The sequence below is a fragment of the Canis aureus genome, chromosome 2 (genome assembly GCF_053574225.1).
Source record: "Canis aureus isolate CA01 chromosome 2, VMU_Caureus_v.1.0, whole genome shotgun sequence".
Lineage (NCBI taxonomy): Eukaryota > Metazoa > Chordata > Mammalia > Carnivora > Canidae > Canis > Canis aureus.
Genome location: NC_135612.1, coordinates 76177934 through 76201610, shown reverse-complemented (window position 1 = coordinate 76201610; position 23677 = coordinate 76177934). Strand labels below are relative to the sequence as shown.

The 23677-nt window shown below is 35.8% G+C and overlaps 2 long non-coding RNA genes across 8 annotated transcripts in view; one reads left to right on the top strand and one right to left on the bottom strand.

Annotated features, from left to right (window-relative positions):
• Positions 1–20926, bottom strand: part of LOC144302462 (uncharacterized) — a 55159-nt gene extending 34233 nt beyond the window's left edge. For 2 of the 4 annotated variants that reach the window (XR_013369374.1, XR_013369373.1), the window contains exon 1: positions 20618–20926. This is a non-coding gene — a long non-coding RNA (uncharacterized LOC144302462). The remainder of the gene's footprint in view (positions 1–20617) is intronic. The other 2 variants (XR_013369370.1, XR_013369368.1) reach the window with 2 other exon arrangements.
• LOC144302473 (uncharacterized) overlaps positions 20738–23677 on the top strand; it is a 48870-nt gene continuing 45930 nt past the window's right edge. For 2 of the 4 annotated variants that reach the window (XR_013369382.1, XR_013369375.1), the window contains exons 1-2: positions 20738–20970; positions 22210–22277. This is a non-coding gene — a long non-coding RNA (uncharacterized LOC144302473). Of the gene's footprint in view, positions 20971–22209; positions 22337–23677 lie in introns of all 4 variants that reach the window. The other 2 variants (XR_013369384.1, XR_013369380.1) reach the window with 1 other exon arrangement.

The window sequence follows — 23677 nt, the reverse complement described above, 5'->3', positions numbered from 1 at the left end:
ACAAGTAAATGCCCTGAGTGAGGCAACTCTCAGCTTAGGAGACTTAATAAATCAATGGTTCAGATCACAGGCTCTCAAAAAAAAAAAAAAAGGTGTCACTAATTTTGGAAACTATTGTCACAATCTTTATTTTCTCTTACATGTGTCTGTATTGTTGTGGCATTTGCCTCCAATGCAGCCAGAAAGCCTCCAAAGGAGTTCACCTCAGTGCTAATGAATCCTCTTGCTGATTGCTCAAGTCAGCATATATGAGGGAGGGGAGGCATATGAAACTGCAAAACTGGTCACAAGAAAGGAAATGTTGGGGAAGGTCATCAAGATGTGACTGCCAGATGACCCAGAGCTGGACCTGGGAGACCATCCCCACCCCTGTCCTTAAAATACGGGTTCTGATTGCCTTTCCTCCTCCCAGGTGCTGGCTACTCCAAAGACATAGCCTTGAGATGATGAGATGAGAACACCTGCAGTATATGTGACTGACCCTAGTTAAAAGCTCTGTGTAAACTTAAGATTTGGTGGCAGATGTGGGAATCTACTCATCTAGCTGCCATCGAAGACAAGTCTCATATGTAAGTTCCCTTTGATTATTAAAACTGCCACCTACCAACTTGGAGTGGTGGCCTATTTTTTTGGTCTCTCCCTGCCTTTCACATATGGGGGCCAGTTTCAGATCTTACTTCAGAAGCTCCTGAGAGTGTTGCAAACCAAAAATGAAACCAGAAAAAGAACTATCTGGAAAATAATTCTTTATCCATTCATTTTTTTTTTCTTTAATTGAGATTTACTATGTGCCCTGCAAGGAAGGTACTGTTATTTTATCTATTTTACAGAGAGGAAACAGACATAGTGAAATCATATAATTTATCCCAGTCATATAGCTAGGAAAGGGTGGGGCTTTGCTTCAAAGAGAAAGATTATTTTTATTATGATAATGATGATAACAGTCATCATTAAAACAAAGTACAAGGTTATCGGAGTCCCTTCCAGAAATTCCATAAAAACATCCATTCAATTTTACTGAAGTGACTACTTACCAAGTATATGAACAAATATGTTCAGTGACCTTGAAATATAGAGTCTTAAAACATCATTGCACTTTCCCAGTATCAAGACACAAATTCTCCTATGGAACATAATGTAATTCTAATGAAAATGATGTAATTCTCTAACTAGTTAATCATGATACTATAAATATCTAAAGCTAATCACCATTATGTTGAGGACTGTTATACAAGTTGATGAATATTAATTACTAATTAGTATGCATCTGGATTTCAGTGTTCACATGGAACATGCATATAAAAGGATAAAATGAAAATGCATGGTAGAAATGAAATTAATGTTTTATTACCTAACTTCATCAAGCTCTGGCCCCACTATGAGCCCTGTCTCAAATGCATAACTTTTTCTTCATTTTATTCTTATCTGAATGATCATATTGAAATAAAAAAGAATGTTATTGCTCTTTAAATAGCAATATTTCCCAAGATAATTTTCATCCCTAAATATATTCTTCTATATCTCTTTGGGATTTGGAAAAATGAGGTTTTCCTTTTAGTATCTTGCCATCACTTTAATGAGGACCCATTCTAATGGAATCTACAAAAACCTTTCAAGAGAAAAAAAAAATTACTAAGAATCTCTTACAGGTCTAGAGCACTTTATACTTTTTAAAGTGTTTTTAAATAATGTCCTTTCAGTTGATCAGATCCTTATAACTCTCCTGGATCTGAAGAGCCAACCAGAGAGGGTCTGAGAGCAGATGTCAGAATTGGAGCCAAAGATTTATTAACAGTACCTCCTGGAGAATTGTGCCCTGGGAAGTGCATTGCAGTCATAGGTTGTGGGATAGTTGTGCTAAAGCAACAACTATACCAAAAGAAGTTAGTGTAGGCTTTTGATATGAGCTGTCATACACAGAGGGTTTCTGGAAAGGGAGAACGAGTGATGGACCCAGGGAGGTGTTGATGATGAAGAAACAAGCTCAGATTCAAATTCCCCACCTAGATTTTTTTTTAAGATTTTTGTTTATTTGTTCATGAGACACACACACACACACAACAGAGGCAGAGACCCGGCAGAGGGAGAAGCAGGCTCCATGTTGGGAATATGATGTGGGACTCCATCCTGGGTCTCCAGGATCACACCCTGGGCTGAAGGCGGCACTAAACCACTGAGCCACCCAGGCTGCCCCCCACCTAAATTTTTATAAGAGTCCTAAAGCTAGCTTTAGAAGTTGCTTCTAATAGATGTAATAGGAGGTGATTGCTTTATCTTGAAAAGAGACTCAGAGATGCTAACCAAGAGTTTATCATGTTACCAGTGAGCTGTAATTAACATCAAACACTATTTGGTCTCCTTCTACAATGTCCCTCCCTGACATTTAGAGATAATTCTATGGTATGTTTTATCAATTTGATTTGGAAATTTTAAGCAAAAATATTTTTTAATATTGATTAAAAGCATTCAAAAGATTTCATTTCTATTAAATTCAATTTTATTTCCTAAAAAAAAGAAAAAAAATTAATTAATTAATTAAAGTCAGAAATAAAAGGGGTTAAATGATACCTGTGAAACTAGTCTATAATTTTAAAATGTTAGGCTTTTTTCAAGTTGTAAAGGAAGAACACTAGTATTTTGATTGCCCATCATTAACTCAAATGGAATACTATATTTTTTTAGGTATTATTTAATGTGCTTGCAGATTTAGTTTCCCCCTACCCCCCTCTCAATGTGATATTAAGAATGATCTTGGATCCAAACTACCCTGGATATACAGTTCAAAAATGTGGTTATATTGTAATATTACAGTAATAGGAAATGAAATGAATTTGGCTTAGAGCTGGATTGGCTTTGCAGTTCTACCACTTTCTTGCACTATGATTCGATCACACCCGAGTCTTCATTTATTCATCTATTAAGGAGTGTAATACTACTTTCCTGGCAGTGTGCCTGTGAGTTTAATTTATAATGGTTATAAAATCCTTAGCCTGGAAACAGATACATAGATAATAATATGGTAGTTTTCTTCAAGCATAATTGGGACACAAATCTGCCTTCTTCTACAAAGAATCCAAGTGTTATCGTAATAGCTCAAATCAAGTTTTCAGAGGCCCTCTCCCAACTGCATCTTTCCTAAATGATGTCATAACATTCATGTTCTCAGTCTACTTCAACTACACCCATGTAATGCCTTGAACTCTACCATTTCTCAAATTTAACAAAACATACTATCACAATGCTTTTCCATCTCTTCCCTGAAAAAGAAAAGAAAACAAAAATGCTCAAGTTACTAAAAGTATTGCTCAGTATCAGGCAATTTTCTGTGAACATCTATCCCAAGAAAGCCTACCAGATTGCAAGCACTTAACTCATTTAATGACTCCAAGACCTTGTTTGTAACTAAAATGTGTTCAGTTTTGTCATCCTAGTTATTTTCACTCAGGAAATGTTTTAGAAACTAATTTTGGGTCAGGTCCTACTAATACGTAATTTTGTATTCCTCGTAGCAGTTAGGAAATGCATTCTCCAAGAGAAGTATTTAATAAATTGTCTTACTCTTAAATGATGCTACTCAGTGCTTTTTAAAACTTATCTGAGGATAAGAATCATCTGCTGTCTGGCTAAAATGAAAATTCCTAGGTCCCAACCCAATTCAATGAATCCAAATGTCCAGGGAGGAGAGAGCACCGTAAATGGTTCATCTCTTTAGGGAGGCTTGGGGAACTCTAATTCATTACGGAAAACAGCTAAGCTGCTTCCATCAACCCCCAAAAGACTTGTTAAAGTTACAGGAAGAGAAATAATCTCCCTTTGAAATGCAAAGAGAAAGAAGTAAGAAAGAATACATGTTCATATCAATCTGTGTGTTGGGGTATGGTAGAAAGTGGAGAATATTAATGATTAAATGTCTGATGAACTTTATTTTCTCTGAGAAATAGGACTAGCCCTCTAGAGAGACCACAGGAGTGAGATAGGCAGTGGATCTTCTGAGGCCTGCCAGAAGCCACAAAAGTCAGTTTAGTGGATTTTTGGCTTCCACCAACAATGTCTTCATAGTCATGGAAATGAAGTTTGAGATGACTGAAGCTCTGATCAACAGCTTGATTGCAACCCTGTGGGAGATCCTGAGCCAGAGTCACCCAGCTAAGCTACACCTGGACTTCATATCCACAGAATCTGGGACATAACACACATTTGTTGTTCTAAGTTATTAAATTTTGAAGTAATTTGTTACACCAGAGTGGATAACTAATACAACAGGCATATAAAGACAGAAAGACAAAACAGACATTGGCTAGAAATTAAAACTTGATATTGAATAATTTTTGTAATCATAATTCTATTTCTTTAATCTTAAAAACATTTATATGATTAATACTATTTTCTATTTCTCACCAAGTACGTAATTCAGTTTCTTATTTATAAAGCATGTAGCATATCATTCTCTTGATTTTTTTTCTTTGGGTGAAAAAATTCTGGTCTGATGTGCTTGCTGCATGCTCATGCTCAGGTACCAGTGAAAATAAACTCCCAGAAATAAAAGCAGAGGATAAAAGAAATAATATATTTTTGATATGCTCTAGGTCTTAAGTCCCTTATCCCTAATAGCATACTAAAGACAATGTAGCACTTGGTGATGACTGCAGTATTATAAATAACATATTTATAATATACAGATTTATAAATTCTTAATATTCAGATTATATCTCACACTCCGAAACAGAAATATTTCCCACTTTGTATTCTAGTAAATCAGTTAATTAATTTATCTCAAAACTTGTTTTGTATGTGTAGTGATGTTTATTAACAATAACATCTATATAAGTAGAATGTACTGTATTTTATATATGTCATGGACAATGAAATTAATAATTATCCTGGGAATTTAAAATTAATAACAAAGAAAATCAGGAATGGTATGATAGATTTACAGACAGAGCTCTTCAATCTATCGTGTACCTGATTTAGATAATGTGATTAAAATACTGATTAGATTGGCTTAAGGAAAAAGCAGTCTTTATGGAATTATAAATATTTATCCACTAGCCTTTTGTATTACCATAATGAACTTACTTATGCATGCCATGTGCTCATAGATCTTTGGAAATTATCCTTGACACTTGATTTATTAAATAATGAACACAGACTTCATAGGATATATTGTAATGGCACGCACACACAGCCACACTCTCACACGTTGTTTTGTATTCAAGAACATCATTTCTCTCTTGCTACAAAGGAATACAGGGAAATATTTGTGTATAATGGAGAACATGAAAAATGTACTTTTAAAAATTTAAGTATTAATTGTGTAAGCTACTAGAACTGAACAGCAGCCTTTTATTTACCATATAGTAATGATCAAAAAGAAAGCAGCAATTTCTGAAAATTAGAACCTCAACATTTTGAGCAACCAGCTAGAACAAGAAGATATAAACTTGTATTTAGAGAATAGCTTGATTAATCATTAAAAGTGGTAAAAATTAAATAAGACCCTTAAAAAATTTCAGTGATAATTATTAGTAAGTGGGAAAAATATCTGTTCTAATTATATGAGCCTTTTCAAGGGTACTGAAGCTAATATATTTGGCTTGTTAAATATCTACTTGAAACATATCATAATTTTACTTTGTTAGGCACTCACTACTCAGTTACATTATAAAACAGCTACTGAGTCTTCAACATAGTTTCAAAAAATATCTCATATTGGAATCACATCTTTATGATTACCTTGCAATTTAAGAATTTTAGATCTTAGCCAAGTTAATTCATCTAATAACTTGAACTAGATTAACTGATTTTTGCATTTCATTTCGGGTAACTTTAGTTTGGAAGAAACAGATCACACACGTACATGTGTACACATATGCATACATATATTGTGAACACACAAACCACACATGCCTATACACATAAGCACACTTATGCAAACCACACATGCCCATACAAGAAGCAGGAGCAGACAACTGAAATGCCCAGCTCAGGGCATCATACAGCTGCATGTGACTATACAAGTTGGAGAAATTCAGATCATGCTGGGACCAACTCTGTGTTTCTTATGCTTACACCACCTTAACAGAAGAACTTAGATTACCCATCTATTCATTGCCACATAAAGAAATGTTAATACCTGCATGGCTCTCTTTGAAATGAATTTAAGTCCACACTATGGGTGGGGAGGAAAGAAAAATAGTCAGGTTATGGTCTATCCTTGTAGGATCCTGTAAAATCTCCTCTCAATACCTCTTTTTATAGCACTAATATCACCTAGGTAATTTTAAAGAATTGATTACAATATTTTTTTACTTCTTCCCTTTCTACTCAATAATCTGTTTCAAAATTTGTATCTCAAAAAAAAAAAAAGAAATTTGTATCTCATAGAGACAACTAAATTTTTTTTGGCTAATATTTCTCTTATGTGTAACCTCTACCCTAAATATAAGGTCTACATTCCCTCCCACTTTTTAGAACTATCCATCTGGAATTTATCATAAGAACAAGTGGTACAAAAAGACTAAAACCAAATGTATTACCTTGTTTCCCTACTCCCACTTGTTTCCAAATAACCCTCTATTCCCATCTTTCCTATGTATGACCATTTTCTCAATCAGTGGCAGAATCTTTGAGTATTCATAGTTCCTTGAGTCTGTATTTTCTTCTCCAGCTTCACTGACAATCTTTGTACATGCTTGTACTATTATTGTATTATTTATTACCTCAGCTATTTTAATCACTCCTAAGTGGCTTCCATCCCTTCACATCAGCCTCTTCTGCTTATCCTCCATGTTATAAGATGGGATCATTTATTCATTTATCTCAAATGTGGATCAAAACATGACCCTCTTCCATTTGGAAGTCTCCAGTGGTGCATCATTATTTTCAGAATAAGGTAAGTGCAACAAATTATTTATTTTATGATCTTCTCCCTCTATGCAACCCCTCCACCATCTTGCCACAAAAACGAGTTGCTATTTTTTGTATATGCAGTATGTGCCCTTGCAGGGCCCTGAATTTATACAGAGTGCTTCATTATCTACATAACTACTCCCCTCCCTTCCCTTTTGGAAAATTTATATTTTGAGGACTCAGGAATCATTTCAACACTCCTCATTCCTGTTGGGCAAATATTTGAGGTCTTGAAAAGAATTATAAGATCTTGAGGCTGTACTGCTTTTAATTTAGCCCTTTCTATATAATGTTGTTAAAAACAAATAAATAATGACAGAAACTTATTACTGTACAAAACTGAACCATGTAAATAAAGGGCAGAAATTTAGACACCATTAAGCCTCATGTTTGCATGCATCTGCTCTCACTCTCATCTTTCTCTCTCCTGCTTCACCTCAGAATATTCACTTTATTCTCTACTGCACAGTAACTTTTGCCCATGGTGAGGAGAATAGGAACAAGGTCTCATTGTGTTAGACTGATATACTATTGACACACAAGATCTAAAATAAAATGCAAGAGATTGTTTTTCTCTAGGTCCAGTTATAAAAACTCTTAGAAAAGATTCATGGTGCTTTTCTTGTGCCATGTGTTCAATCTATCAGTGTGACCCAGAAGATCGGGTACCAGAATTGATAGTTTCTGATGTACATCCTTCTGGTGAGGTATTCAAGATTTAGGATGCTTTCTGTGCCAGTTCCAGGTAGAAAAAATGCTTGGCCTTCCTGGGTTGCATACCTACCATGTGACTAGAGTAAGGGCAAAGACATCGGGTTCTGTCAGTAGAATGTAGGTTGTGTTAGAAGAGTCCCAGGTCAACAAAAATAAGAGTAACAATTGCTTCTAAACTCTTTACTTTTGAAATCAGTCTAATTTAGAGTAATGGAGTCAGAGTAATCATCTTAAAGCACAATTTCATTCATGCTAAACACCCACCCACACTTTTTGATTCTTCCAGAGCAGCTCCTAAATAAGAGTCACATCGCCGGGAAGTCATTCAACCTACCCCTGCAACGGGTGAGGTTGAAGTGGATTATGATTATCAGAAACATTTTTTTTTCTTCTGAAGACTTCATCTGATTTATCTAAACAAAGCAGGAAAAGTTTTTGTTACTGAAGAAAGGAATTCTTGATCTTCAAAGATAATACAACTCCTAATAGGTATCTTCTTACATCCTGAATTCAGTGAAATGTTATAAACCCACATTCTATCCTGTGAAATTTTGAATATTTTCCTTCTGGAGGGACAAAGGAGTCTGTCACACATTAGCAATGTTTGTCTTGACAAATTGCTGTTTATGTTTCCTTTGTTTTATAAAGGTGATGTTTGTTTTTGGAATTTAAAGTGAGAACTATTGCTTTTAATACAAAATATGATCTCAAAGCCAACAAATGTGCTGTTGTATGTGTATACAAGTGTCAAGAAAACAGTAAGTTATTTCCAACAGTGAAAGATAATCTTTCTCTGGTAATACCACTTATAAATAGAACAATTGTATGAAGACTCAATTAGAACTACACAAAGGAAGATTTATAAAAAAGGGGTAGCATGTAAAGGCTTTATCGAAAGATCTGAAACATTTATACCAAATGTATAATTATTCACTGTCCAGTGCTTTTAAAAAAGACTTAAGCTGCCTAAAGAAAGGGAATATTAAAATAGGGGTGAGTTCTCAATTTTAGGTAATAGATTTGTAGTTTTCCTATTTCAAAGCTTTAGGATATCTTTAAATTAGTGGACAGACTCTGAAAGGCAGCAATGATCTCAAGTTATGAGTTCAGTCCTCAGAGTATGAGCTATCTGGCTTCAGCTCTAAGTTCAACATAAAACCCTGGTTTGTCAATCATAGTCAAAGAATGTGTTGCCAGTGATAATTCCCGCTAGTTACAAAAGGATGCTTAGTACACTTTATCTTTCTAGGGTCAGTTGCTCTTTAGGGCTTGGCTTCCCCAGTAAACTGTAGCAGATTAATCTCACAATTTTCATCTCAGATGAGAACGTTTCCCACATCAATCCCCTAATGTTTGTCTCCACTCTATGATCTAGTCAATAAGCAATATTTTTACTTCAACCTAGACAGTACTATCAGAATAGATGCATCAGGTATCTAAGACCTTTTATTTTAGAGCCACAGTATGACTCTCTGTTCCCATCATAAGAAGGGAACATCATTTTCCCATCCTACATGTTGTTACATGGAACATTACTTGTACTTTGATCCATGTTTTATTCATTGCTCCTTAGAGGAGGAGGAGTAATTTTCTAATTGGAAAAATATTTTACTTGTATGGTTCCACTCTCCTTCCTGCTTGTGTGCGTGCATGTGTGTGTGTGTGTTGTGTGTGTGTGTGTGAGAGAGAGAGAGAGAGAGAATGAGAGAGCGAAAAAACACAGTTACCTGTGTCAAGGTACAGTCTAATCAGCTCTCTCCAAACTAGGTTAACTTTATTGGAACGGGCTCTGCCTGTGTGAGAAAGTCTTGGATCTCTTTTCTCTTGGGGTGTGGGGCGGGGGGAGAGGAGTGGAATATGTAAATATTCCTCAATATGGCTAATATCAGCAACAATTTCACATTTTTATCTTTATCTGCTAAACTCTTATGCCTCAATTCAGACACAGAACAAATTTTATTTAGTAGACCTTCTAAGATATAAACATTAGAATACTGGCTGGCAGCTTTTGGGAAAGAAAGGAGTAGAACTTGGGAATCAAATAACTGGTACAACCTGGGACAGCGTCTTTAGGCATTACCTCAAATGAGATCAGTATTGAGTGATTTTAACCTTAGTAATTTGCAGAGGCTCTGTTGTCCGAGGTGGCTGAATTTTACAGTTGTGGAGATGATTTCCTGCTTGTACAAACTGGACAGAAATGTAGGAATTTGACTCTGGTAAATATAATTTGTGTGCAATTTTGAAGTTGGCAAAGTCCTACAGCTTTGACAGTGTGGATCACAGACTACTGGCTTATATCTGGAACGGGCCCCAACAAGTTCAGGCCATGGCATAGAACTCCTCAGGCCTGAGATGCAGAGATGTTGATACGCAGTCCCCACAGTTTGACCGTGGCTTCTTCAGGCACCTATGCCATCCACAGAGTGGCTACAAGGGTTATTAACAAAGAGACTCTTTTAGTCCCAAGTAAAGCTCACTTTGCAAAAAGTAAATTCTCAATTACTATTTTATTGGAGGTTTTGGTCAGATATGCATTAGGAGACTAGGACTTTAAATTGAGAAGATGTCTAAAATCTACATGTGTCATAGAACGTTAGAAGTTGAGACTTAAATTATTATTCTCTGATAGAGATAAGTAATGTTAGATGTCCTACTTTGAATTCTGTTCCTCTTTAATGTTGTTTTTAATTACCTTCAAGGCCAAAAGAATGAATTGCTGTTTCTCCAGGTTCTTTTTTTTTTTTTTCTCCAGGTTCTTAAGGGCAATGTTGAACCAGACAGCCTCAAATGTGTTAATTAAACTCAGAACTTGCCATGCTTTTATATTTAAGGGAATAGAAATTAAAGCTTTTACCAACAGAAGATTGGCAGAGAAATAATTCAATAAAAATGTTTCAGGTGAGTGATATCACCAATATGGTTAATAGGAAGTCCTACTCTCCTTCTCCCCAGAGGCACACCAATTTGATAGCAACAAATGGAACATTCCTTTTTGTGAAAAATCCAGAAACTAGCTAAAAGGCTCCTGCGCCCCAGACAAGTGTTAAATTGGTAATACAGAAACAAGTACTAAAAGCAGACACCCTCTTAACAAAATCCCCACATCTATCACAGTGCCCCATGACTGGGAGGAAGCTCCCAGTTCCTAACTTCTCCCTCAAGAGTGAATGAGTTAGACTGCATATCTAGCATCCCAACTTTGGGTGCTACCTACAGGACTGACTTCTATCTTGCCTCTTGGAGAGCTGATGGAGCCTGGTTTATACTAGTTCCCTGAGGGACTACAAAGAACAAAGTGTCAGTTAAAACTAGCATGTTAGCACTCACTACAGCTCTTCTTTCTGGGTCAGGATAGAGTGAGTGGTAATATACCACCAGATTCTCCATGAGAAGCAAAGGAGTTGAACTATGCTTATAATGCCCCAACTTTTTCAGGTAGAACCTGAGGACTATCTTCTATCTTGCTTGTCTCAGAGAGTTATGCTTATGCTAGTTCCCTGGGAGCTACAGAGAAATGAATTTGAACTAGTGTGATTTGAATTAGTAGGCAGGCATTTGCCTCAGTTCTTCTCATCTTCAGTGTGGCACAATAGTAGATAGGCAAAAAGTCCATCACCTGGCTTCTCTTTGAGGAGAGAAAGAGTTGGACTACACACCCAGATTCCAATTTCTCTGAGAGCTAATTAAAATATGGGCTTTTGTCTTGCTCCTCTCAGAGCAATGGTAAGATGCCTGAGGGCAGCAAAGAACAAAGATGGCAATTTGAACTAGCACAAAGGCTTGAGAGGCTTACAAAAGCTCAGGCCACATTAATTAATGACCTTTTCCTATATAAGGCCAATTTGGGAAGACTGAGAGAAGTGGCAGTTTCTTGAATGTATAGATAGCAACAAAGAGTCAAGAAAAATGAAGATACGTTTTCCCCCAAAAATGAACAAGGTAAAACAAAGAAACAAATGCTAATGACTTTTGAATATATTTTACTGGGTAGAGCATTCAAATTAGATCAAAATGATTAATGACTTCAAGAGAGCTATACACGAGCAAAGGGAGATTTTGATGGAGAGGAATTTTTGAAAAGAACCAAAGAGAAATTTTAGAACTAAAGAACACAAATTAACTAGAAAAATTAATAGAGGAGTTTAATAGACTAGAGAAACAGAAGAAAGAACCAGTGGACTAACAAATAGGTCATTTGAAAAAATCCAGTCAGAGAAACAAAAAGAAAAACAAAATAAAAAAGATTTAAGATAGTTTTAAGGGATTTTTCAGACTCCATGAAGTAGATCATTAACACACTATGGGAGTCTCAGAAAAAAAGAGAGAGAAAGGACTATAAAGTGTGTTCAAGGAATTGATGGCTGAAAAATTCCAAAATCTGGAAGAGAAAATATACATGTAAATTCAGAAAACTCCCAAAGATTACAAATAAGATAAAGCAAAGAAAACCACATTGAGGACCATTATATTAAAATTGTGAAAAGTCAAAGACTGATCACTTTAAAGCAGCAAAAGAAAAGTGATTTGTCACATATAAGAAAACCCTACACAACCACCAGTGGATTTTCTGACATTTTCCAGGATAGAAGGAAATGTGATATATTCAATGTGCTGGGGTTGGGGGCAGGGGGACTCTCAACCAAGAATACTCTACCTGGCAAAATTGCTCTTCAAAAATGAAGGAAAGATAAAGACTTCCCCAAACAAAAGCTAAAAGAGTTCATCATCACCAAAACTGTCTTATAAAAAACACTAAAAGGAGTTCTTCAATTTGAAATGGAAAGATGATAGCATTAAAAATATAAAACTCGGGATCCCTGGGTGGCTCAGCAGTTTAGCACCTGCCTCTGGCCCACGGTGTGATCTTGGAGTCCCGGGATCAAGTCCCACATCAGGCTCCCTGCATGAAGCCTGCTTCTCCCTCTGCCTGTGTTTCTGCCCCCCTCTCTCTCGTCTCTCATAAATAAATAAAATTTCTTTAAAAAAATATATATATATGTATATAAAACTCATTGGTAAAGGTAAATATATTGACAAATACAAAATATGACTGTAATAGTAGTGGGTAAATTACTTTTACTTCTGGCATAAAAATTAAAAGAAAAGTATTAAAAATATAAACAAAATATATGTTAAGAGATATACAATATAAATATATGTAAATTATGAAATCAATAACAAGGTTATTGATGGGAGTAAGGATATAGAGATTTTGTATGCAATAGAAGTTGTTATCCGTTTAAAATAGACTGCTAAAATTATAAGATATTTCATATAAGCATCATAGATATTGGCTTTAAGTCATAGGAGATGAAGAAGAATATTAAATAATTATAAAAGAGTCAATCTGCCAGGAAAATATATTAATTATAAATATAGATGCACCCACCATCACAGCTCCTAAATATATAAAGCAAACATTAACAGAACCAAAAGAAGAAACAAGCAGCAATATGATAATGTTAGGAGACTTGAATACTCCAATATCAATAATGGATAAGACAACCAGACAGAAAATAAACAATGGGTTTTAATAGTGTAGATAAAATGGACCTAACAAACATACAGAACATTCTACCCAAAAGCAGTAGAAGTTTCATTCTTCACAAGCACACAAACAATGTTTTGCAGGATAAATCACATTAATTCACAAAACAAATCTTAGCAAAATTTAAAGGACTGAAATTACACCAGTATCTTCTCTAGCCAGAAGGAAATGAAACTAGAAATCAAGACCAGAAGGAAAAGAAGAAAATTCACTAGTATATGGAAATTAAAAAATGCAATTTTGAATAAAAAGTGGATCACAAAAGATATAAAAAAAAGAAATTGGAGAAGATCTTCATATAAATGAAAATACAACATACTGAAACTTAGATTTTGGCAAAAGCAGTCCTAAAACGGAAGTTTATAGCACTAAATGTCTACATTAAAAAATAAGATCGATCTCAAGTAAATAACCTAATTTTACAAGCCAAAGAACTAAAAAAAAAAAAAAAAAAAGGCAAGAATAAATACATGTAAAATCTGCAGAAGAAAAATCTAGAATTTTACTAGATCTGTAAAATCTAGTCTTTCTGCAAAAAGACTAGAGCAGAAATAAATTAGGGAACACAAAAACAATTTTTTAAAGATACAACTAAGAGTTCTTTTTTGAAAAGATAAATTGACAAAACTTTAGTAAGAAAAAAAAGGGAATACTCAAATAAAATGAGAAATAAATCGGAGACATCACAACAAATGCCGCACAAAAATGAAAAAGATAAGAGTCTACTATGAACAATTACATGCCAGAAAATAACCTAGAAGAAATGGATGCATTCCTAGAAGCCTACAACCTACAAAGATTGAATCATGAAGAAATAGAAACTCTGAACAGTTCTATGACTAGAATGGAGATTATATGAGCAATGAAAAATAATCTCCTGACAAAGAAAAACCCAGAATCAGATGGTTTCACTGGTAAATTCAATCAAACATTTAAAGAAGAATTAAGGCTGATGCTTCTCAAACTCTTTCAAAAAAATTGAGGAGGAAAGAACACTTTCAAATACTTCCATTTTATGAGGCCAACATTACCTTGATGCCAAAGCCAGACAAAGACACTACAAGAAAAGAAAACTATCGGCCAATATCCCTGATAAATACAAATGCAAAAATCCTCAACAAAATACTAGTAAATTAAATTCAATGACACATTTAAAAGATCATTCAGCATGATCAAGTGGGACTTATCCTTTGGATGCAAGGATGGTTAAACATATGCAAAATAATGTAATATGCCATATTAACAGACTGTAGAATAAAAATCACATTGGATGCAAAAAAAAAAAAAAAAAAGCACCTGATAAAATATTGTTTTGTGATAAAAATTCCCAACATTTTAGTAGAGGAGAAATTAAGTCAACATAATAAAGGCATATATGAAAGCCTATTGATAACATACTCAACAATAAAGGCTGAAATCTTTTCCACTAACATCTAGAACAAGACAAGGAAGGATATCTACTCTCACCACTTCTATTCAACATAATACTGGAAGTTCTAGCCAGAGGAATTAAGCAAGAAAAAGAAATAAAAGCTTACTCAACAAAAAGGAAGACATAAAATTGTTTGCTTCCAGATGACATGATCTTATAGGCAGTAAACCCTAAGGATGCCACAAAAAACTATTAGAACTGATATAAGAATTCAGTAACATTCAGTATAGAAAAAACAACATACAAAAACTTAGGGTTTTTTTTTAATTTGAGTATAGTTGACACACAAGGTTACATTAGTTTCAGGTATACAAATTAGTGATTTGACAAGTTTATACATTATGCTATATTTATCACAAGTGTAGCTACCATCTGTCTCATTATGTCTCTAGTACAATATTACTGATGGCATTCTTTATGCTGTACCTTTTATTCTGGTGACCTATTAATTCTATAACTGGAAACCTATATTTCCCACTCCGCTTTATCCATTTTTTTCCAACCTTCCACCCAAACTCCTCTCTGGAAACCACAGGTTGTTCTCTGTACTTATAGATCTGATTCTGGTTTTGGTTTGTTTATTCATCTGGGGTTTTTTGCTATGTTTTTAGATTCCACTTATGAGTATAATAATAATATATTTGTCTTTCTCAGTCCAACTTATCTCACTTAACATAGTACCCTTTAGGTCCATGCATGTTGTCCCACATGGCACAATATCATCTTTTTTTGTGGCTGCGTAATATTCCTGTGTGTGTGTGTGTGTGTGTGTGTGTGTGCACAGACTACATTTCCATTATCATTTGTCTATTGCTGGACACTTAGGTTATTTTCATATCTTAGCTATTTTATATAATGCTGTAATAAACATAGGGATGCATATAAATTAGTTATGTTTCTAAACACTAACAATGAACCATCTGAAAAAGGAAAGTAATCCTATTCATAATGGTATCGAAAAGAATAAATTTAAGTAACCTTATACATGTAAAATCCTTAAACATTGATGAAAGAAATTAAAGAAGATATAACTAAATAGATATCCCATATCCATGTATAGGAACTTAATATTGTTAAAATGTCTATACTGCTCAGAGATCTGCTGATTTCCATGCAATCTCTACAAAAGTTCAATTGGCATTTTTAGACACCAAAAAAACAACCTTTGAATTCATTTAGAACCACAAAAAAACTCTGAATAGCCAAAACAATCTTAAAAAGGAAGAGCAAAACTAATGGCATCACTGTTCCTGATGTCAATATATATCACAAAGCTACCATAATTAAAACACTATTTTACTTGCATAAACTCAGATATATAGACTATTGGAACAGAATCGAGAGCTCAGAAATAAATCTATAATCAACTGATCTTTGACAAACATGTCAAGAATACACAGTGGGGAAAGGATCAACAATGGTGTTGGAAAAATTGAATTATCACATTCAGAAGTATAAAATTGGACCTTTATCTTACATCATACAGAAGAATCACATCAAAATAGATTAAAGATATAAATGTAAGACTAAGAATTATAAAATTCCTAGTAGAAAACAAAGGGGAAAATCTTCATGATATTGGCCTTGACAATGATTTTATGATTGTGACATCAAAAGTATAGGCAACAAAATCAAAAATAGATATGCCTACATCAAATTAAAAAGCTTTTTGCACCATAAGGGAAACCAATCAATAGAGTAAAAGGACAACTTACAGGATACGAGGAAATATTTGCAAACATATATCTGAAAAGAGGCTAATTTTCAAAATATATAAATAACAACTATAAATCAATAGCAAAATACAAATAATACAATTACAAAGTGTACTAAGGACTTGAATAGACATTTCTTCAAAGAAGACACACAAATAGCCAGCAGGTAGATGAAAAGATGTTCAAAGTCATTAGTCATTAGAGAAATGCAAATCAAAATCACAACAAGATAGCACCTCACATCTATTAGCAAGGCTATTATCAATTAAAGAAGAACAACATATGTTGGTGAAGATGTAGAGAAAATTGAACTCTGTTGGTAACAATGCAAAATAATTCTGCTCCTATTGAAAATAGTATGAAAGTCCCTCAAAAAATTAAAAACAGAATTACATATGATTCAGCAGTCCCCCTCCTGGCTATTTATGCAGAAGAACTGAAATCAGCATCTCAAAGAGAGATTAACACTCTCATGTTCGCTGAAGCACTATTCACAAAAGCCAACATCTGGAAATAACCTAAATGTTCACTGAAACATAAATGGGTTTAAAAAATGTGACATATACATATGATTAAATATTATTCAGTCTTAAAAAGAAGGAATTCCTGCAATATCAAAAAAAAAAAAAAAAAAAAGGATAAACCCGGAGGACATTATTCTAAGGGAAATATGCCAGTCAGAGAGGAACAAATACCATAAGATTCTACTTTCAAGGTATCTAAATAGTCAAACTCATAGAAGTGAACCATAGAATTGTATTTGCCAGGGGTTGCAAATAGGAGTAATAGGGAGCTGCTAATCAACAGGTATAAAATTTCAGTTAAGCAAGATGTATAAGTTCTAGAGATCTAGTGTACAACATTGCACATAGATGTTAATATTGTGTTGTTATATTTAATCTGTTAAGTGGGTAGATCTCATGGTAAGTGATTTTTCACAATAATTTCTTTCGAAAAATGCCAAATAAAAATTTAAAAGTTGCAAATAAAAAAGTTAAGAAAGATAATTTAAAAGGCTAGTGTCTTTAGACATCAGATACCTGTCCAGAGAAACAAGTAGGCGCTGGAGTTTGGGGAAAATATACTTCCTTGTTATGGTTAGAATAGGATCAATAGGGCAGCCCCGGTGGCGCAGAGTGTGATCCAGGAGACCCTGGATCAAGTTCTACATCGGGCTGCCTGCATGGATCCTGCTTCTCCTTCTGCCTGTGTCTCTGCCTCTCTCCCTCTCTGTGTATCTCTATGAATAAATGAATAAATAAAATCTGAAAAAAAAAAAAGAATAGGAGCAATAGAAGAATGTAAATACAATAAAAGAAGATAGGCTGATGGAGCTGGGAAAAGAGAGATTTCCATAAGAAAAAGTGTTGACATAGAGAACAGACCAGAGATGATGTGGAAAACAGGAACTTAAATATCTATACAAAGAGAAAACAAAAAAGAATTTGTGCCAAATTTCTGTATCTATCTTGAAATGATTTAGGATTCATCCCTGGATGAAAAGGGAGTTATAATTTATCAAATAGCCCTACCCTTTCACATCCAAACATTAGTTTCAGCCTACTTGATATTATTAGAAATGTAAATATCCTCTTATTTACTACACAAAATCCTTAGCAGCAAACTCAAGGCCCTTCTCAATCAGGATCTAGCCTGTCCTCCTAATCGCATCTCCTCGTTTGTTTATAATTCATTTATTTAATAACATTTATTTGACACTTAACAGTTGCCAGGCACTATGGCACTACACGGAATACAATTTTAACAAGACATATGCAGTTCTCCTGCAACATAGATTCACCATCTTGATGGTAAGTTAAATATTGCAGACAATTTTCAAAGTTTGTTTTTAGTTGAAATTTTAATGAGTAAAGGAGACACACAACTGCCTCAAAGTCATATTAACCAAAGGACTTAATCAAGTCTTCAGTGTCAAAGAAGTGCCCTGAGGAAATGAGGGTTAGGCTCCGGCTATAAAGATGAGGAGGCAAAAGGGGGAGTGAGATCATTCTAATTAGAAGGGAAACACAAGTGAGTCCTCAGGTAGTAAGGAGTAGGCATGGCCCCTTGAAAATATAAAATGTTAGAATATAAAAACTGCAAGGCAGCTAGAGCTCTAAAGAATCCTCCATTGCCAAGTCAGGACGAATGACAACTATAGAAAGCCAAGTCTTTTTTTTTTTTTTTTTTTAAAGATTTTTTTTATTAATGATAGTCACAGAGAGAGAGAGAGAGAGAGAGAGAGAGAGAGAGAGGCAGAGACATAAGCAGGCTCCATGCACCGGGAGCCTGACGTGGGATTCGATCCCGGGTCTCCAGGATCGCGCCCTGGGCCAAAGGCAGGCTCCAAACCGCTGCGCCACCCAGGGATCCCGAAAGCCAAGTCTTCATACCTGTGTAGAAGTAGGTGAAAAATTGAGATTAGTAGTGAGACTACATGAGTTCTGTACCAATGAAAGTCAATATATGCAGTGGTTTAAAGCATGTTACTAGGGCTCCTAATGTAAGTGGAAGTAAGAAATGAGGCTGGAAGTTTTGATAGGGGCCAGGTTATGTAGTGTGAGGGAAGTTTAAGGCTTTATTGAATCAAAGATTTATTCATGAGAGACACAGAGGGAGAGAGAGGTAGAGACATAGGCAGAGGGAGAAGCAGGCTCCATGCAGGGAGCCTGATGTGGGACTCGATCCCGAGACTCCAGGATCACGCTCTGGGCTGAAGGCAGCCACTTAACCGCTTAGCCAGCCAGCCATCCCAAGGCTTTATTGAATCTTTATCAAACTTTATTGAGAGCAATTAGAAACCACTGAAGTTTTCTAAGATAGGGAAGGACAGGATCATATTTGCATTTTTTGAAAGATCGTCATGGCTACAGTGTGAAGTATGGTATCCAGAGACATGTGTGGATAAAGAAAGAACAGATGGAGACTGTTGCTCCCATTTACCATTTCCTGAATGTACCTTGAGACTTCTCAACCCTGCATTCCTGCTCTTCCTTTCTTCTTTTTGAAATATGTTGCCTCTGCCAACCTCTGTTCCTATCTCAATGTATCAAAATTCCACATGTCCTTTATTGTCCAGCCACAATGCTACTCCTTCATAAATTTAACCATCAATTTTTTTCACAGATTTATTTATTTATTCATGAGAGACACAGACTGAGAGAGAGAGGCAGAGACCTAGCCAAAGGGAGAAGCAGGCTCCTCGCAGGGAGCCCAATGTGGGACTCAATCCCGGATCCCAGGATCACGACCTGAGCCGAAGGCAGACACCCAACCACTGAGCCACCAGGGTGTCCCAAACTTAACCATCAATTAAACTCAAGAAGATTCTGAGAGATCATATTAGCCTCCAGGAATTAATCCCCCTTACTTTCAATTGATCCATTCATACCTAGAACATTTTTGTACCACTCTGTCATATTTCAGACAGTTTACTTTCATTTTGTTTTAGGGGCAAGGATTTTTCTCATCCTCAATATTTTTGAGGACATTTAGTATTTCTTATCCATCTACATGTATCCTTCTAACATCTAGGATACTGACTTATAAATAGCAGATGGTAATTTTTTTTTTTAATTGCAGCCATCCATCACACAGAGATCCTTAATGCATGCTTTCGAAGGAGGTTGGGGCACTTAACAGAGAGATCCAGATGGGAAGTTCAGCAGAGAACCAGAACTGATTTCTGCAGAGCTTGTTTCATTACTCCCTTTCTGGGCTGCCAATATCACCTAATCCACACAGAAAGACTTAGTTTCCAGAGATTTCTTCAATTAGCATTTGCCTCTCTGATTAAGAAATAAATGCAACCTTTTGAATGTTTTACTGCTGGAGTTAATAAATGCTGTTTGTATGGTTGATGGATGTGATTAATAAAACCCATTAGGACAAAAAATATAAATAATTGCTTTGTGAAATGGAAAATGCTAATTGTGAGAGACAATCAACAAGAATCGTTGTGCTTGGATAGGCAGCACCAAACTATGTAATTGCTTAGTGCTCTCCCTTTGTTTTTACAGAAGTGACAACCAGTGATTTCTTGTTAGTCCACAGTTTTATTTGTACCATGCACCTGCTGCTTTTGAATATAATAATTAAATAGTTCAATTTACAATTCTATACCTTCTTTAAAGCCATCATAACTTTACTTCATTAAAAAGAATAAAGATGACAGCTTACAAAGTACCTGTTTTCGGTCGTACTACTCAATCACAAAGATAAATCTTTTAACTACCACATGTAAAAAACATCTCACTTCCCTTAACTACTTTTCGGAAGGGCAGCCGCTTTACATACTTGTAGCTTTTTCTCCAAACTATGTACCTGACACCAAACATAGGTTTCACATTTCCAAGTAAAGTCCAACATCTCTTCAGGTTTGTTGACATGTTTCCAATCCTGTAAGTGTCTCCCAGGCAACAGAATTCTAGGAGGACTAAACACAGTATATGAAAAACAGATGGAAATTGAGATGTTGATCAAGTGAATACCAAAAACAGTGAAAACTAGAAAAGTGACAGGCCTGACATCGATGTTTGTATCCCAATGATACTGCAAGAAGCAAGTAATGAAAATTGACAGCAGATTTACCTGCCTGTAATAGGCAGGACTGGAGACAAGCTGTGGGGGTGACTGGCTTGATTGACATGGTATGCAGAATCATGCCCACCCCACCCCCAAGATGGCTAATTCTTAGAACCTGTGAATAAGTTAGGTAACATGAAAAAGGGGAATTAAGGTTTCTGACCAGCTGATTTTAAAATAAAATGATCCTGAATTATCTGGGTGTGCCCAGATAATCTCAAGGATCCCTACAGTGTCAGACGGAGGTAGAGGAGTCAGAGAGAACTAGGACTACAAATGGACAGCCAAAGAGACATGCAACATTGCTGGCTTTGAAGATGGGGGAAGTGGTCTAAGGGCTTGGGAAGGTTAGTGACCTCTAAGAAGCTTGAAGAGGTAAGAAAACAAATTCTACTCTAGACTCTCCAGAAAGAAATGCAGACTTCCCAGCACCTTACTTTTAGCCCAGTGAGAGCCAATATGGGCTTCTGATCTCCAGCAGTTTAAGATAACAAATTTGTATTGTTTCAAGCCATGAAGTTTGTGGTAATTAGACAGCAGTAATAGGGAACTAATACGACCAACATTATTTGTCTTTTCTTCACTGGTATGGGACCTGGAAGCCAAGGGAATCCTAAAAATAAGCAGTTAGAAGATGGGTCACTATATTTTTGCAAAACCATAATGGAAATGGAAATATACTGAGGTCCAAATAGTTTCTAGAGCAAGGGAGAACCAAAACATATAGTGGTCTGGGCTATCACAAAAATATGGGACACACAGATCTTTACAGAGTCAATACTACCCCCTCTTCTTAATCCTCTCCTCAAATAGGGTGAGGTCAGTATTTCCCTGAAGTATCTGAGTGGAAGCCTCTAACACATGCAAGTAAGAACTGAGGCCAAAAAACATTCCCCATGACTCCTCCTCTCAGCTATCCTCTTTCTGTAAACCAGACACTACCACTGGCTGGGAAACTATTGAAATGTCAGTGCTTCCTCTGTGTCATACATAAGTTCTTGTCCTGAGGACCGAGACAGGTTGCTCTGGCACAAGGTAGGACATGGGGATCTCGATGAGTGACACATAGCCTGAAGTTGTGAACCATGAAATGGATGCCAGAGTCGGCAGCCCCCAGTGCTAAAAACTCCACAACTCAGATGTCCTCACATAGGATTCTCTGTCTTCCAGCTTAGACATATTGTCTCTATATCCTAAGGCAAATCCAAACTTCATATCCCACTCAGAATTTCTCCCTTAAGTTTCATTGTTTCTGGAAGCTCTTTCATGTGTTCTATGTTTTTTTTTTTTTTTTTTTTTTTCAGATACTGGCCCATTAGGTATAAAACAGATGGAAGCTGATGTTGAAGAACATATTTCACTTGGAAGAGCAGTACGTATTGTTATAGGCAAGTTCCGCTATGAAGAGAAAAGTGGGCCAGTTATGCTGTGGTAAGAAGTACAGTAAAAGTACTCTTCTGTCATGCAAATAATGCAATTTCATTAGACTACAGTCAGGGAGACATGTAGACATGGTCCCAAAGAAATGTAGGAAAGAATATAAAAGGTATAGATTATAACCATCTAAAATTATGATATAAACAAGTGTCTGAAAGTGAATACCCAGGAAGTCCAAGGAAAAGCAGATCTTGTTCACACTCAAACACATAAACACACACAAAGAGGTGTCTGGAAAAAAGAATATAGTATGACATTACATGTAACATTGTTAAAACTGGGTCTACAACAACGATGGGGATAACTGTGGAAAATGGTAAAATTGTGATTTGCGCTCTAACAGATCTTTGTGTCACTCAGGTTTGTGTACCCCATCCAGGTGTGTACACTAGACTACTAAAATTGTATTTATAGAAGATTCAATGATTTGAATAGAGAAAAATGGGCAGGCAAGACACAGTGCATTAGAGCTTAAAATGAGTTGTTGCTATGCAGATAGTTGTTGCTGTTGCTTTTAATATATGCCACTCATATCCAGAGACCAAGGAAGAGTTGAATTGGATCTTGTGTTGCCTCTCTTCTCTCCAAATCATGAAGTGCCCAGTGGAACTATACACCACAGATATATAAAGAATGAGAAGTAAATCTACCCCTTATTATATTGGAGTTTCCTGTATAATTTCTCATAGTAGAACTCTGATAAGGCTTGATTTGAAATTTTAACTAATTTTGAGGCCTAAGCTTTTCCTTCATGATTATTGTTTCCATGAAAACTTTATGTGGAGATGACCAGTAGGTAGAGGCAATGTGATTTGACCCTAGACCCCAGAATTTCCAGGGAAGGTAACTATTTGCCTAGTTACATATTTTCTCTGTATGTTTCTGCCTTTCTGTCTCAGGTCTCTCTCTCTCTCTCTCTGTCTCTCGTCTATCTTCCCCACTTTTTCGGCTTCCTCTCCTTTCCTTCACTCCCCTCCTGTCCTCTCTGAAAACCGCTAGATGCCCCTTTACAGAGAGAATACTGTTACTTAACTCTTGCATGCTTTTGTTTCCCCATCCATAAAATGGTCCCAAGGATAAGCTCTTGGTTATTGTGAGGATTAAATAAGACACCCTATAGCGATGCATTTAACAAAGTATTTAGCACATGGTAATGCATCCAAAAATGATAGCAATAACAATGGTGGAGCTTGTCAAAGAAAAAAATGGCACCAGAGACAGTTAAGGAAGAAAGACTTTATTCAGCACTACTGCAATGATAGAGGAAGATTGAACTCAGCTCCACTGAATCAAAAAGCAGGAGTGGTTTTTCAGCCCTGGAGTGAGCTAGTGGTG